The sequence below is a fragment of the Meriones unguiculatus genome, chromosome 14 (genome assembly GCF_030254825.1).
Source record: "Meriones unguiculatus strain TT.TT164.6M chromosome 14, Bangor_MerUng_6.1, whole genome shotgun sequence".
Classification (NCBI taxonomy): domain Eukaryota; kingdom Metazoa; phylum Chordata; class Mammalia; order Rodentia; family Muridae; genus Meriones; species Meriones unguiculatus.
This window is the reverse complement of record NC_083361.1, coordinates 27,753,991-27,766,176: the sequence shown is the minus strand read 5'-3', so window position 1 is coordinate 27,766,176 and position 12,186 is coordinate 27,753,991.

The following is a 12,186-nucleotide window of genomic DNA, read 5'->3' as shown; positions in this document are numbered from 1 at the left end:
TTTTTACTTAAAAAACAATACTGTTTCTTTCTTATTACAAAAGAACAACAAAACCTACCTTAAAAAGAAGACGCTCGCCAGGAGGTGTGGCGTTTGAGGGTAGGGTGAACGCAGTTATGCGGTGCGTTTGCGCATGTGGATTTTGAGGTCAAAGGGCCACCTCAGGTTCATTCCCCTGGAGCAATCCAAGTGTGCACTACCATGCTTGGCTTTTTTTTTCTCTTTTTTAACATGGGTGCCAGGGATCAAGCAGTTCACTCACAGAGCCATTTCCCCAGTCCCTTACCCTGCACGTCAATTCTAAAAGCACGGCCCAAGGCCATACTATTTCCTCGTCTCCCCGGTGACTGGACAGTTTTCTCCGCTTGTAGGAGCTAGGCTGGCCTCCTCTATAAAAGGAAGGCAGGAACTCAATCTCCTGGGTCTGTTGTGAGAAATAGCTCCTCAAAGCACACAGCAAAATGCCTGGCTCCTAGGGAGCCCTGGGGAGCCCTGGCCAGGATTATACAGCCATCAGCAACATCATTACCAGGCCTGGCTGGCAGGGCTTTAAGCCTTTTATCACAAATGGACGTGGGCAGGAACAGAGCCCCTTTGTGTGGGTCCAGCCAAGCTCTGGGGAAGGCCGGCAAGGGAGTGTCCACATTCACTAGGACCACAAAGGGTTATGGAGGGTCCAGCGGACAGCCCTTTTTGTTTACGCAGGCAAACCTTTTATCTGCCTCCCAGTCCAGAGCTGCCAGGATAGCCGGGTCAGAAGTTCATGTAATAAACAACTTTGGCATCCAGAACATGCTCCCATCCAGTCCTGGGTGCTGCTGCTGGGGGGCTCACAGTGTCAGGCTGCTACACTTGAACCAGACATGGTGATACTCGCCTGAAACTCCAGCACTTAGGAGGTGGAGACAGGATCAAGAGCTCAAGGTCATCCTCCATTACACAGTGAGTCCAAGGCCAATTTGAGCTATGTGAGCTTCTGTCTCCAAACCCCCCCCCCAAAAAAAAAAAATACATCCAGGACATAGCTTCATTAGTAGTGTGCTTGCCTAACATCCTTGAAGCCCTGGGTCTAAACTCCAACATAAAATCTGACCAGGGGATTCTAGCCTGTAACGTAAGCACTCAGCAAGGTGAAGGCAGGAGGATATGGAGTTCAAAGTCATCCTTTACTCCATAGTGAGTTCAAGGACAGCCTGGGCTACTTGAGACCATGTCTCAAATTTAAAAAAATAAAATAAAATAAAAAACTTCTATTTTTGAAAGTATCTTGAGACCGCAGCATCCTTTCCTGCAGGAGGAGGCCCATCCAACTGTCTGATGAAAAATGAGCAGGATTCAAAGGAAAAGTTTTGTCCAAAGTCCCACTGTGAATGAGGAATAGACTTCCTACCATTATAATGATTTGGCTAGACACAGCTCAGCTCCTGCCTTCTCGTTTTGAGTCCTGTCATGGTCTTGCTCTGATGACTGTAGTGGCTCTATGTGCTTCCCATCTCTGAAACACCACAGCCGCTTGCCTGTTTGGTGGGGCAGCTTCAGAGAGTTGCCACTGGCCTTGAGCTGGCCAGGGTTGCCAGGAAAATATCCAGGCTGATGGTTCCCAGACCTCAGCAGGCATCAGGAGTGCCTGGAGAGGCCGCATTAGTATTCGACACAGGCTTTGAATACAGTCCGGACTCCTAGACCAGACACTGCCAACCTCCCAACTGATCAGATATGAACCTTTGTTCTTAACTCCTGGCTAGATTTACTGGGTACAAAAGAGGGAAGGGGTTGACAGGACCAAGAGAGGAAGTGGTATAGAATGCACCAGTGCAGAAAGACCCTGAAAACTGGTGGACAAAGTCAGTTGCAGAGCACAACTGACACAGAAAACAGAGCTGGGCAAACATGAGTGTCACATGGGGGGGGGGGGGAGCAGCAGGGTGCAGATTTGAATCGGCCTGGAAGGTGGCTTCTAGGCAGTTTGGAATGAGCAGTTGAGGCCCAGTTATGCAAAAGGCCTATAAGGTGGAGGAGAGCAGGCTGCCCTGATGAGCTGCTGGCGTGGTGAACCCTAAAGTAGGTGACCAACGGTGAATGGGATCCTGTAGGCCTCAGTAGGTCTTGAAACTTCCCGGTTGAGCTGGCACAAGAATGTGATCTCAACGCTTGGAGGAGGGGGCAGAAAAATACGGAGGCACAAGGAGCAGAGTTCCATTCCCAGAACTAATGTAAAAGTGCTGGGCATAGTGGCATGTGTTTTGATTTCATCCTTGGGGGAGACACAGGCACAAGAATCCTTAGGGCTCACTGGCCAGCCAGTCTAGCCTAATGGGTAAGCTTCAGGTAAAAAATAAGAGCCTGTGTCAAATAAAGTTTATAAGGCTGGGGATGGTGGTCCATGCCTTTAGTCCCAGCACCCAAGAGCCAGAGGCAGGTGGATCTCTGTGAGTCTGAGGCCAGCCTGGTCTACATAGCAAGTTCTAGGACAACAGGGCTACACAGTGAGACCCCATCTCAAAATGATGATGATGTTCATGAAGGAAGATATCGAGGGTTGCTCTCCCTATCCCCCACCTCCAAATAATAATAAAAATCAATGCAGAATATAGAGGCTAACTTGGGCTAAAACCCCAGCTCTGCCCTCAGCACCCTGCCAAGCTAGTGACACTGTGTTTCTTCCTTTCTCTTGATGTCTGGTAGCATGTATGGGATTTGTGGTTAATACCTGGGCCTGTTCTCCAGGCTTCTAAGACAACTTATATGATGATGTGGGTGAGGGACCTGAGACTCACAGAAAGGCGTGCGACCTCTGTGAGGTTTCCATGACAACACCACCTTCTCCAGCTCTTCAGATCTGGGTGGCCTACAGTTCAGTCTAATTCTAATTGGAGTTACATGGGTTGGTGCAGCACCCCCTACCCCCCTGCCCCCCAAGTCGGTCCTGTAAGAACAGCTCTACTAAGGGTGACAGATGAAAGTCTCCAGTTGTCATCTGGACTTCTTGTAATTAGAGGTTCTGGCGACTCATTCCCAGAATTTGCCAGAACGTTTCACAGAAAGACACTTTCCCTATTACCTTCTGTTGTGCTTCACTCAGTACCAGAAGAATGGCTTACTTCCTGTTATCAGTTCATTGTAAAGGATAAAATTTAGAACCAAAAGCAATGCTGAGGTCAAGGAATGGGGAGGGCGTTGTCACTGTCACAAAATACCTGACACATGCAACTTAAAGGGGAAAGGGGCTTATTTCAGCCCACGGTTTCAGAGGTTTGGGTTCATCGACGTTGACTCTCTTGACCCTCTGGTGGTGGGAGCGTGGGGCAGAGGCTGCTCATGTCACAGTGAACAGGGGGCAGAGAGAGGCTGGGTGTGACCCAAGCCCTCGTCACTGGTTTCTTCCAGCTAGTCCTTCTAGCCAAAGTTTCTAGAACCTTCCAAAATAGTGCCAGCCACCGGAGACTAGTTGTTCGAAACCATAACGAATACGTGGAGCTTCCTCATTCTTTCTGGGCATGCCACCGCCTCAGAACCTCAGAGGGTCCACCGACTGCCATGGTTTGGACCTTAAACGTTCCTTTAAAATGCATGTGCTGGCTGCACGGGCCTAGGACCCGAGTCTGAGTCCCTAACACCTACCTGAAAGAGTTGATGTGGCTGGACAGATGGCAGGCACAGCGGCCGAGAGAACATGGGTACTGGGCTGTGGGTGTCTGCCTTACTTCACATACTGAAACGAACTCTAGCACCATGCATTTTCCTGAAAATAGATGACTTGTTTGTTTCTTATGCCTGACTCGCTCTCTGTACGTTTATATACCACATTCTCTTTGCTTTTAAATCACCTGATGGGTGCTAAGCTAGCGTTCATGAGTGCTGCAGTGATATGTGGCTATTCCGTAGCAAACAACCCTGTGAGCAGATACTCAGGAGTGGCGTAGATGAACCATACAAAATTCCACTGTTGCTTTTCCTTTTCTTCGAGACATGGTCTCATCAGGTAGCTCTCTCTCACAGGTGGGGCGTAGATTAGACACGGGTCCCTGGAGGAGCAAAAGCAATAGAAGGAAGACATGTTCTGAAAAGCCATTCACAGGACTGGCTTACGAAGGCTGGGTCCTCTGACAATAGCCGCCTGCACGTTGGAGATGCTGAGAGTCCAACCAGGTTGCTCGGTGCAAGCACCGTGTGCTCCAGCAGTCCCAGTCTGGTGCTGAAGGGTTTGTCAGGAGTTCTTGGTCTTCAGCTCATGTTTGAGGGCAGAGAAACTGGAGTCTGACAGCCACGAAGGATGGTGGCCGTAGCAGCAATCGAAACAGGACAGACACTCTTGCCAACAAGAAAACAGGCAGGCAAGCAGCGTGGTTTTTCCCTTAGGCCTCTTTTGCGATTATTTTTTGAGACAATGCCTCACCATGTAGCCTGCCTGGAACTAGCTATGTTGACCAGTCTGGAGCTCATAGAGACCTCCTGCCTCTGTTTTCCAAGTGCTGGGATCAGGAGTGTGCTCCCCCACACCCAGCCTCCTAGCAGATTCTTTTTTTTTTTATCATTTATTACAATTTATTCATTGTGTATCTCTACTGTAGCTCCCTCCCTCATCTCCTCTCAATCCCACCCTCCCTCCCTCTTCTCCCCCTGTGGTCCTCCCTTAGTCCACTGATAGAGGAGGACTCCCTCCCCTTTATTCTGACCCTAGCCTATCAGGTCTCATTAGGACTGGCTGCAGTGTCCTCCTCTGTGGCCTGGGAAGGCTGCTCCCCCCTCAGGGGGAGGTGATCAAAGAGCTGGCCACGGAGTTCATGTCAGAGACAGTCCCTGTTCCCCTTACTAGGGAACCCACTTAGAGACTGAGTCTATGGACTACATCTGAGCTGGGATTTTAGGTCCTCTCCATGAATTGTTGGGGTAACAGTCTCTGCAGGGCTCCCAGGGCTCAGTTTATTTTTTGGCTCTATTGCTCTCCTTTTGGAGTTCCTATCCCCTCCAAGTCTTTTTATCTCCCCCTTCTTTCATAAAAGTCTATGTCCTCTACCCAAAGCTTGGCTATGAGTATCCGCCTCTGCTTTGATAACTACAGATAAACAAAGGCTCTGGGAGTCAGGATGGGCCAAGTGATGCCTCTGATTGGTGGAGGTAGGATTCTAATGCCTTCCAAATGGAGGGCAGCCTGGGCTAGCTACACAGAGAGACATTGTTCAAAACAAACAAAAATCAACCAAGCTGAAACTAAGTGAAAAAAGACACCATAAGCAAGCAATTTAAAAATAATGAGCAAGGCAATACAGAGGCTTTCTTCTTTCTGTGACAGCATTCCAAAGCTCCCCCAAAGCTTTTTCCTTCCTTCTTTCTTTCTTTCCTTCTTTCTTTCTTTCTTTCTTTCTTTCTTTCTTTCTTTCTTTCTTTCTTTCTTTTCTTTCCTTCCTTCTTTCCTTCCTTCTTTCCTTCCTTCCTTCTTTCCTTTCTTTCTTTCTTTCTTTCTTTCTTTCTTTCTTTCTTTCCTTCCTTCCTTCCTTCCTTCCTTCCTTCCCTCTCTCTCTCTCTCTCTCTCTCTCTCTCTCTCTCTCTCTCTCTCTCTGCTTTGTTTTGGTCCTGTTGTCTTCTTTCCTCTCCCTGGTGCCCTTCTCATTCTGGTTTGGGAGCCCCTGGGTGTGCTCACTCAGCACCTAGGCTGTGTCACCCTCTTCCAGTTGTCTCCCGCCTCCAGATCTCTGGAGCACCATCTGGTTAGTCTCCTGGGCTCTGGCATTTAGCAGGAACTAGCGCACAGCATTGCCTGGAACCACGGAACAAATGAGTAAATTTGGTTCAGTGCTCCATCACTCCATGTGAGAACTCAAGCAAAAACAACCCAGTCTGTGTCAGCCACGTGTCCTTCCTGCCCACGCTGTCCTCGCCTCTGCAGTCACACAGCAAGGGAGGCTTAGACCTAGCTCTGCCAAGGTGTGACTTGGGTGGAGGCTGTGAAAGTGAGCACGAAGGTCCAAGCTGAGCAACAAATGTGGTAGATGATGTCCTGAGCCAGACTCCTTCCTCATCGCCGGATGCTTCTTGTTGGTTTGTCTGGTTGGTTGGCTGAGTCAGGGGCTCACTGTGCCATCCAGATGGTTTGAATGTGAACCACCACCACCCCAGGACCCTTGCTTGGCTTGAGCCTGTTGTCCCCAGCTGGTGGTGCTGTTTTGAAAGGTTGTGGACTATTTAGGAGGTGGCTTGTTGGAGGAAGTGGCTCACTGTAGGTCAATGTGTGTGTGTAAGACATGTCAATCTCAGATGTCTTTCTTGATAGCTCTCCACCTTACATGTTTTATTTGATTTGAGATAGTGTCTCTCACTGAGATGAACCTGGAACTCACTGATTGGTTAGACCGGCTGACCAGTGAATTCTGAGGACTGCTGCCAACCCCTGCAGTCCCCAGACCGGATTGAAGACTTAACCCTGCCTTGCTTCACTTTTTAAAAAATTTACTTTTTATTTTATGTGTGTGAATGTTTTGCCTACTTATACATACACACGCATATGTGTGTGCATTCATATCTATCACTTGTGTGCCTGGTTCCTGAGGAGGCCAGAGAGGGCAGTGGATCCTATGGAGCTGGAGCTACAGGTGGCTGTGAGCCATGTAGACATTGGTATGGAATCCAAGCCCCCTGCGAGAGCGGCTGTGCTCTTGGCCACTGAGTCATCTCGCTAGCCCTTCTTGCTCAGCTTTTTTGTGGCTGTTGACAAGGCCTTATGCTTTTGTCACACATGCTGGGTCACATGCGTGCATCGTAAGTGCTTCACCCGCCGAGCCGTCACCCCAGCTCCCCACCGTCTCTTTGAGAGGGCTGAGATTCTGGGTCTCTCCTTATCTTCCTCTCTGGAAGCCCCACTCTCAAAGACCACAGAACTTTTAGAAAGCGTGTATAGCACAGTTCCGTGCTAAGTGTGTGGCAGGAGTCTCCTTGCAGCCAATGCCTTGTCTGATGCCACAGACAGTCGAGATACAGCCCAGCAGGGTGTAGCTCAGAGGCACCCCAGAGTCCACAGGACTAGAATCACGATGCTGCAGTAGCTGATCAACAAACTGTCAGAAAACTGACACCAGCACTGTCTCCATCAGTAGAAAGAGTTCCAAAGGTACATAGAAGAGGAAAACAGCTTCCTATAGTGTACTTAGATGGAGCTACCTGAGAGCAGGGACCATGTTTTACCCCTCATTACAGGGCATTAGCCTTATAGCTGGGACAGGGAACAGAGTCAGGGTGATTGACATGAAGGGTCTTCAGAATGAAGGAAGCCGTTCGCAATGTTTTAACTGGGAAGGCCCTTTGGAAAGTGTGTGTAACACACGTCCATTTGTGTAGTGAGGATGTACTACGCTTGCAGACAACGAGCTTGGTCTTCCAGCGACAGTCAAAATGTGGGGAGCAACCACACTGCTAATGGCTCTAGATGCTTCGCTTGCAGCATTTCACTGTCAGCTGCCTTCAGCTGTGGCTCTTTATGCACTAGTCTTGTCCATCTGTCTACTGTCTTGTCTTACCCCTGCTTCTCTTCCGGTCTGTGGTATTTCCTGTTGCTATAGCTGAAGCTGGACACTTCATAAACCAGAGGTTTGTTTGATGTTAGGAAGGTCCAAATAATATGTTACTGGTGCGTGGGCAGGGGATCATTGACCTTGTGTCACACAATGAGGGAGAAATGGACACAGATACAGCAAAAGAGATCAGCTACACTGGAAAACCCCCACTGTATAACGAACCATCCCCCCTTGAGGCCCAACTCACCCACAAAACTCGAATTAATCCCTTCCGAGGCACACCCCCAGGACCTGAGCCCCACCTCTTAAGAAGTCTAACACTCACACTGTCACACTGGGGCCCAGGCCTCAGGACCCAAATGATTGAGGAAGCCACCCGAACTGTCCCCAAACCACAGCAGACATCTACCAGCTCTTGTTCTGGGATGTGATAGCTTCTAATTTATATATTGTTACAATATTGAACTGTGAATCATTGCCCCCTTGACCCCATGCCCACTTAACTTGAACTAACATCTGTTTGGCCTCAAACTCACAGTGTTTCTGGCTAAGCCTTTAGAATACTGAGATTGTAGGCATATTCTGTCACCACACTGAGCTAACCCTTCTCTCACTCTTTTGAAGATTATTTTAAGTAATTAATTAAAGTGTGTGTGTGTGTGCATGCACGTGCGCGCAGGTACCTGTGGATACCAGAAGAGGGTGTCAGGTCCTCTAGAACCTGAGCTACAAATGGTTGTGAGCTACCACAGTGCTGGGAAGTGAACCTGGCTCTTCTGTAAGAGCAGCACACACTCTCAACCTCTGAGTCATCTCTCTGTCTCCTAAATGTTTTCATTTTAACCTTGTATTAGTCACTTTTCTGTTGCTGTGATGAAAACACCATGGCCAAGGCAACTTACGGAAGAAAGAGTTTAGTTTGGCTTACTGTTCCAGGGGGATACAAGCCCATTGTCTTGGGGAGACATGGTAGCAAGTGGCAGTCATGAGGCAAGAATGGGAAACTGAGACATCACCAAAGGCCCCAGCAGAGAGAGGGAACTAGGTATGGGGACTACACACTCTCCAAGCCAACCTGAGGGACATACTTCCTCCAGCAAGGCCACACCCCTTAAGCCTCTCCAAACATCCTTACCAACCAGAGACCAAGGGTGTGAATGTTTGCCCCTGTGGGGCATAGTTCTCATTCAACCACCCCAAAGTTTTGGTGTTGACCTATCACGTGACTGTGCACCCTATCGGAGCCACCTCCTGTATGTTTTTGGGGGCTCAGGCGTAGCCATCCCGAGTAAGTAGGAAGAAGACACTCTCTGAATGTAAGAGCTGAACGGCAGCCATACTGCAGGGAGCAGCACCGTTGAAAACCTGCCTTCGCCCTGGCTGCTGTCCTCAGGGACACGAGACAAAGAGCCACAGATCCTCAAGGCTCTCTCCTCAAGGCTTCCAGGGAAAGCATCTGTCTGTGTGGGCGATAGAAATGGCAGTGACTTGGGCAGAATTTTAATTACGTGTCTTAAGGACAGACTGCGTTTATTTATGGGTCTGTGTCATATTCTTTAGTCACTGGGTGGCTGTGTGGAACACAGCGGAGGTGCCATTATGCTTGGCCCCGGAGACATAAGATACAAGAGGGCGGAGAGCCTGGTCTCAGCAAGGACAGACTCTGGCCCCACTTCTTTTTCATTAATTGTGTGCCAACATCGTTAAATTTCTTTTATTTGTTTGTTTGTTTTTATTTTTAGTGGTTCTATTTTAAATTCAATTTTAACGTTTTTTGGTGCATGCACACACATGTATGTACACACTATTAGCACACCCATTGAGACGAGAGGACAGCTTTCAGTAATCAAGTCTCTCCTTCCACCATGTGGCTCCCAGGGTCTGAATTTGGGTCTTCAGCCATGGTGGCAAGTGCCCTTAATTTTTGTTCTTTGTTTTATACATTTTATAGTTAGTTATGATTCCTTCTCATGCATGTTACCATTTCTAGCCCCCTCTCCTGCTGGAACCCCATTTACAAGTATTCTCCTCTTTGCTGCATGTGTTGCCCACCGAGCGGAAGTAGCGCTACCTGTGTGAGCATGCGTGGGAGGTCATTCACTGGAGCGACGTATCAGTGGCTCCTCCACTGAGTAACTGAATAAAAGGACCCCTCCCAAAGCCACCCTCAACTATCACTTTTTTTTTTTTTTGAGACTGGATCCCACGTAGCCCAGACTGTGTTCAGACTCAACTGTGGATGACCTTAAACTTCTACTGCTTTTGTCCCCAGGTCCCGAGGGCTGGGATCACAGGCGTGTGCCACCACTGAGCCGTGTGCCCAGACCCTTTCTTAATGATTTCTAATGTTTTTCCGTGAAGTCCACTTTAAATACAGCTCTAGATTACTGAGTTATAGGATTGTAATTATTGAATCATAGAATTGCTACAGGAGTACCACATGCTAGTATTTGTGTGTGTGTGTGTGTGTGTGTGTGTGTGTGTGTGGTGGATATGTGTGCAGTTGCCCGTGTGTCTGTGCACCGTGTGAGGGGGAGGCATGTACGCATGTGCGTGCAGAGGGAGGCCAGAGGCTCACGTTGTTGTGGTCTCATTCCGAGACAGGCTTTTGTGGTAAACCGGACCTCGCTGGATAGGCGGGACTGGCTGGTGAATACGGGACCCACTTGTCTTTATTTCCTCTCCCCAGGGCTGGGCCGACAGGGCACAGGGCCCCACTTTTTACGTGGGTTCTGGGGATCCAGACTTATGTCCCCACACTCTCAGGGCAAGCACTTTGCCAGCTGAGCCATCGTCCAGCTCGATGCATGTTGTTCTATCTTAGTTTTTGGAACAGCGTCATACTCCGCAGCCCAGGTCAGGCTCCCAAGTGCTGGGACTACAGGTGCTTAATAGTTACCCTTTTTTGTAGACATACTGTGTGCTCTAAAGTGAGTCTGTTTCTGTCTTTGTGCTTCGGCTCTCCCTTCCCTCCACACCCGCAGGGGTTCTGAGGGGCCTGGAGGATAAAGAGGCTGAAGGAAGTGGGATGGACAGAGAAGAGTAGGAACACCAGATGCCACTGCCACTCTGCTGTGCACAGAATAATCCAAGGACGCTCTGGATACAGGAAAAATTAGGGGGAAAAAAAAGGGACAAAACTTTAAGTTGAAATACCTACCTACTTTCACAGACTTTGACTTAAAAACGAAGCCACTGTAGAGAAGTATACAACTGTAACAGTGAGCCTTTGAGTCTTACCTTCCCCCCCCCCCCCCCGTAAGGCCTGTGCCGTGATTCTCAAGCCATGTTCCAGAAGAGGCCGCAGAGGCAGGAGAGCCTCTTAGCTCACGGCTGTAACCAAGAGCAGTGGTTACATCTTCAATCTCACTCTGTTTTTACATGTTTGAGTTCTATAAATAAGCTATAAATATTTTAACATAAAAACCCCATGGTTAGGTGCGGTGTGGGGTGCAGGTCTACAATCTAGGCATTTGGAAGGCTGGGGTTGAAAGATTGTGAGTTCAAGGCCAGCCTGGACTGTGTGATAAAATCTCGTCTCAAGCCAACCAGCATCCTTCAGGAAGGAAAACACCGCACGGAATCATCTGGGGGGTCATCATCCATCCTTGCTCTGCCCTTCTTGTTTATACCCGTGACGGTGCGATGTGGGTGCTGATTGTGCGATGTGGGTGCTCTTCTCCCGAGTATTAAGCATGGCTCTGGTTACAGAATTCATTTGCAGCAAGACTTGGTCCTGGGTCTAAAACCTGCTTAACCTGCACTCAGAAGAGCATTTTTCAAAGCAGAATTCCGAAAATCTGAACAACCTTTGGGCAACTGAAGGCTGAGAGGAAAAAAAGTCAGCAACCCATCTTAGAGCCTTCTCTCGAAGCTGAAATGTTTATGTTGGGTGAAAATCGAGGTTTCTGGAAGTGGGTGGGGGGACTCAGGGGTGGTGGGCCGTGGAAACAGCGCCACCTTGTGGTCATCTTTACTTTGGCGGGCAGATATGGGTGCCGAGCAAGCTCCCTCCCGGCTGGGGCGGAAATTCTTAAGTCGGACTTTGATTCCGAGATTGGGTAGGGGCCTGGGGACATCTAGACTAGAGTTTAGCTCCAGTAGGCCCAGCTGCCTGACTCGAAAGACTTCGTAAAGACTACTAGGGCACCACTACGTGGTTGTTGTTGGAGGAGGGAAGAAGGGCTCGAGGCTGGCTCTGTTTGGATCTGGAAGGAACGGCAGAGCGTGGAGGAATACTGGAAGGTTTCACAAGGGACGTGGCCACGCCCAGTCTGGGGAGCTGGGGAACCAGGCCGCCTGCAGGAAGGCAGGTGGGTGACTCCTCCTTACCTTAGCCCTGACCTAGGCTTTCACGTGGCCTCTCCCATTGCAGCTGCCCACCGCCCCCAACAGAGGGTACCAGGAAGCTAAAATAAGATGGCAGTTTCCTAGAACACTGGAAGTCCGCAGGGGCACCCGGATCTGTCCGTCCTCCTCCTCAGTGGGAACTCACAAGGACAACACAGCTCGGTCTGATACAAAGATGACCACCCACCGCAGGCAGGGGACACTTAAGGACCTTTTGCTTCTAGCAGCTACATCAAAATAAAATAAAATTAAAGAAGCGGGTAAAACTGATTTCATCCATCAGATCTGATGCCTGGTCGTTCTAGCATGCTATTAAAATAGAATCCAT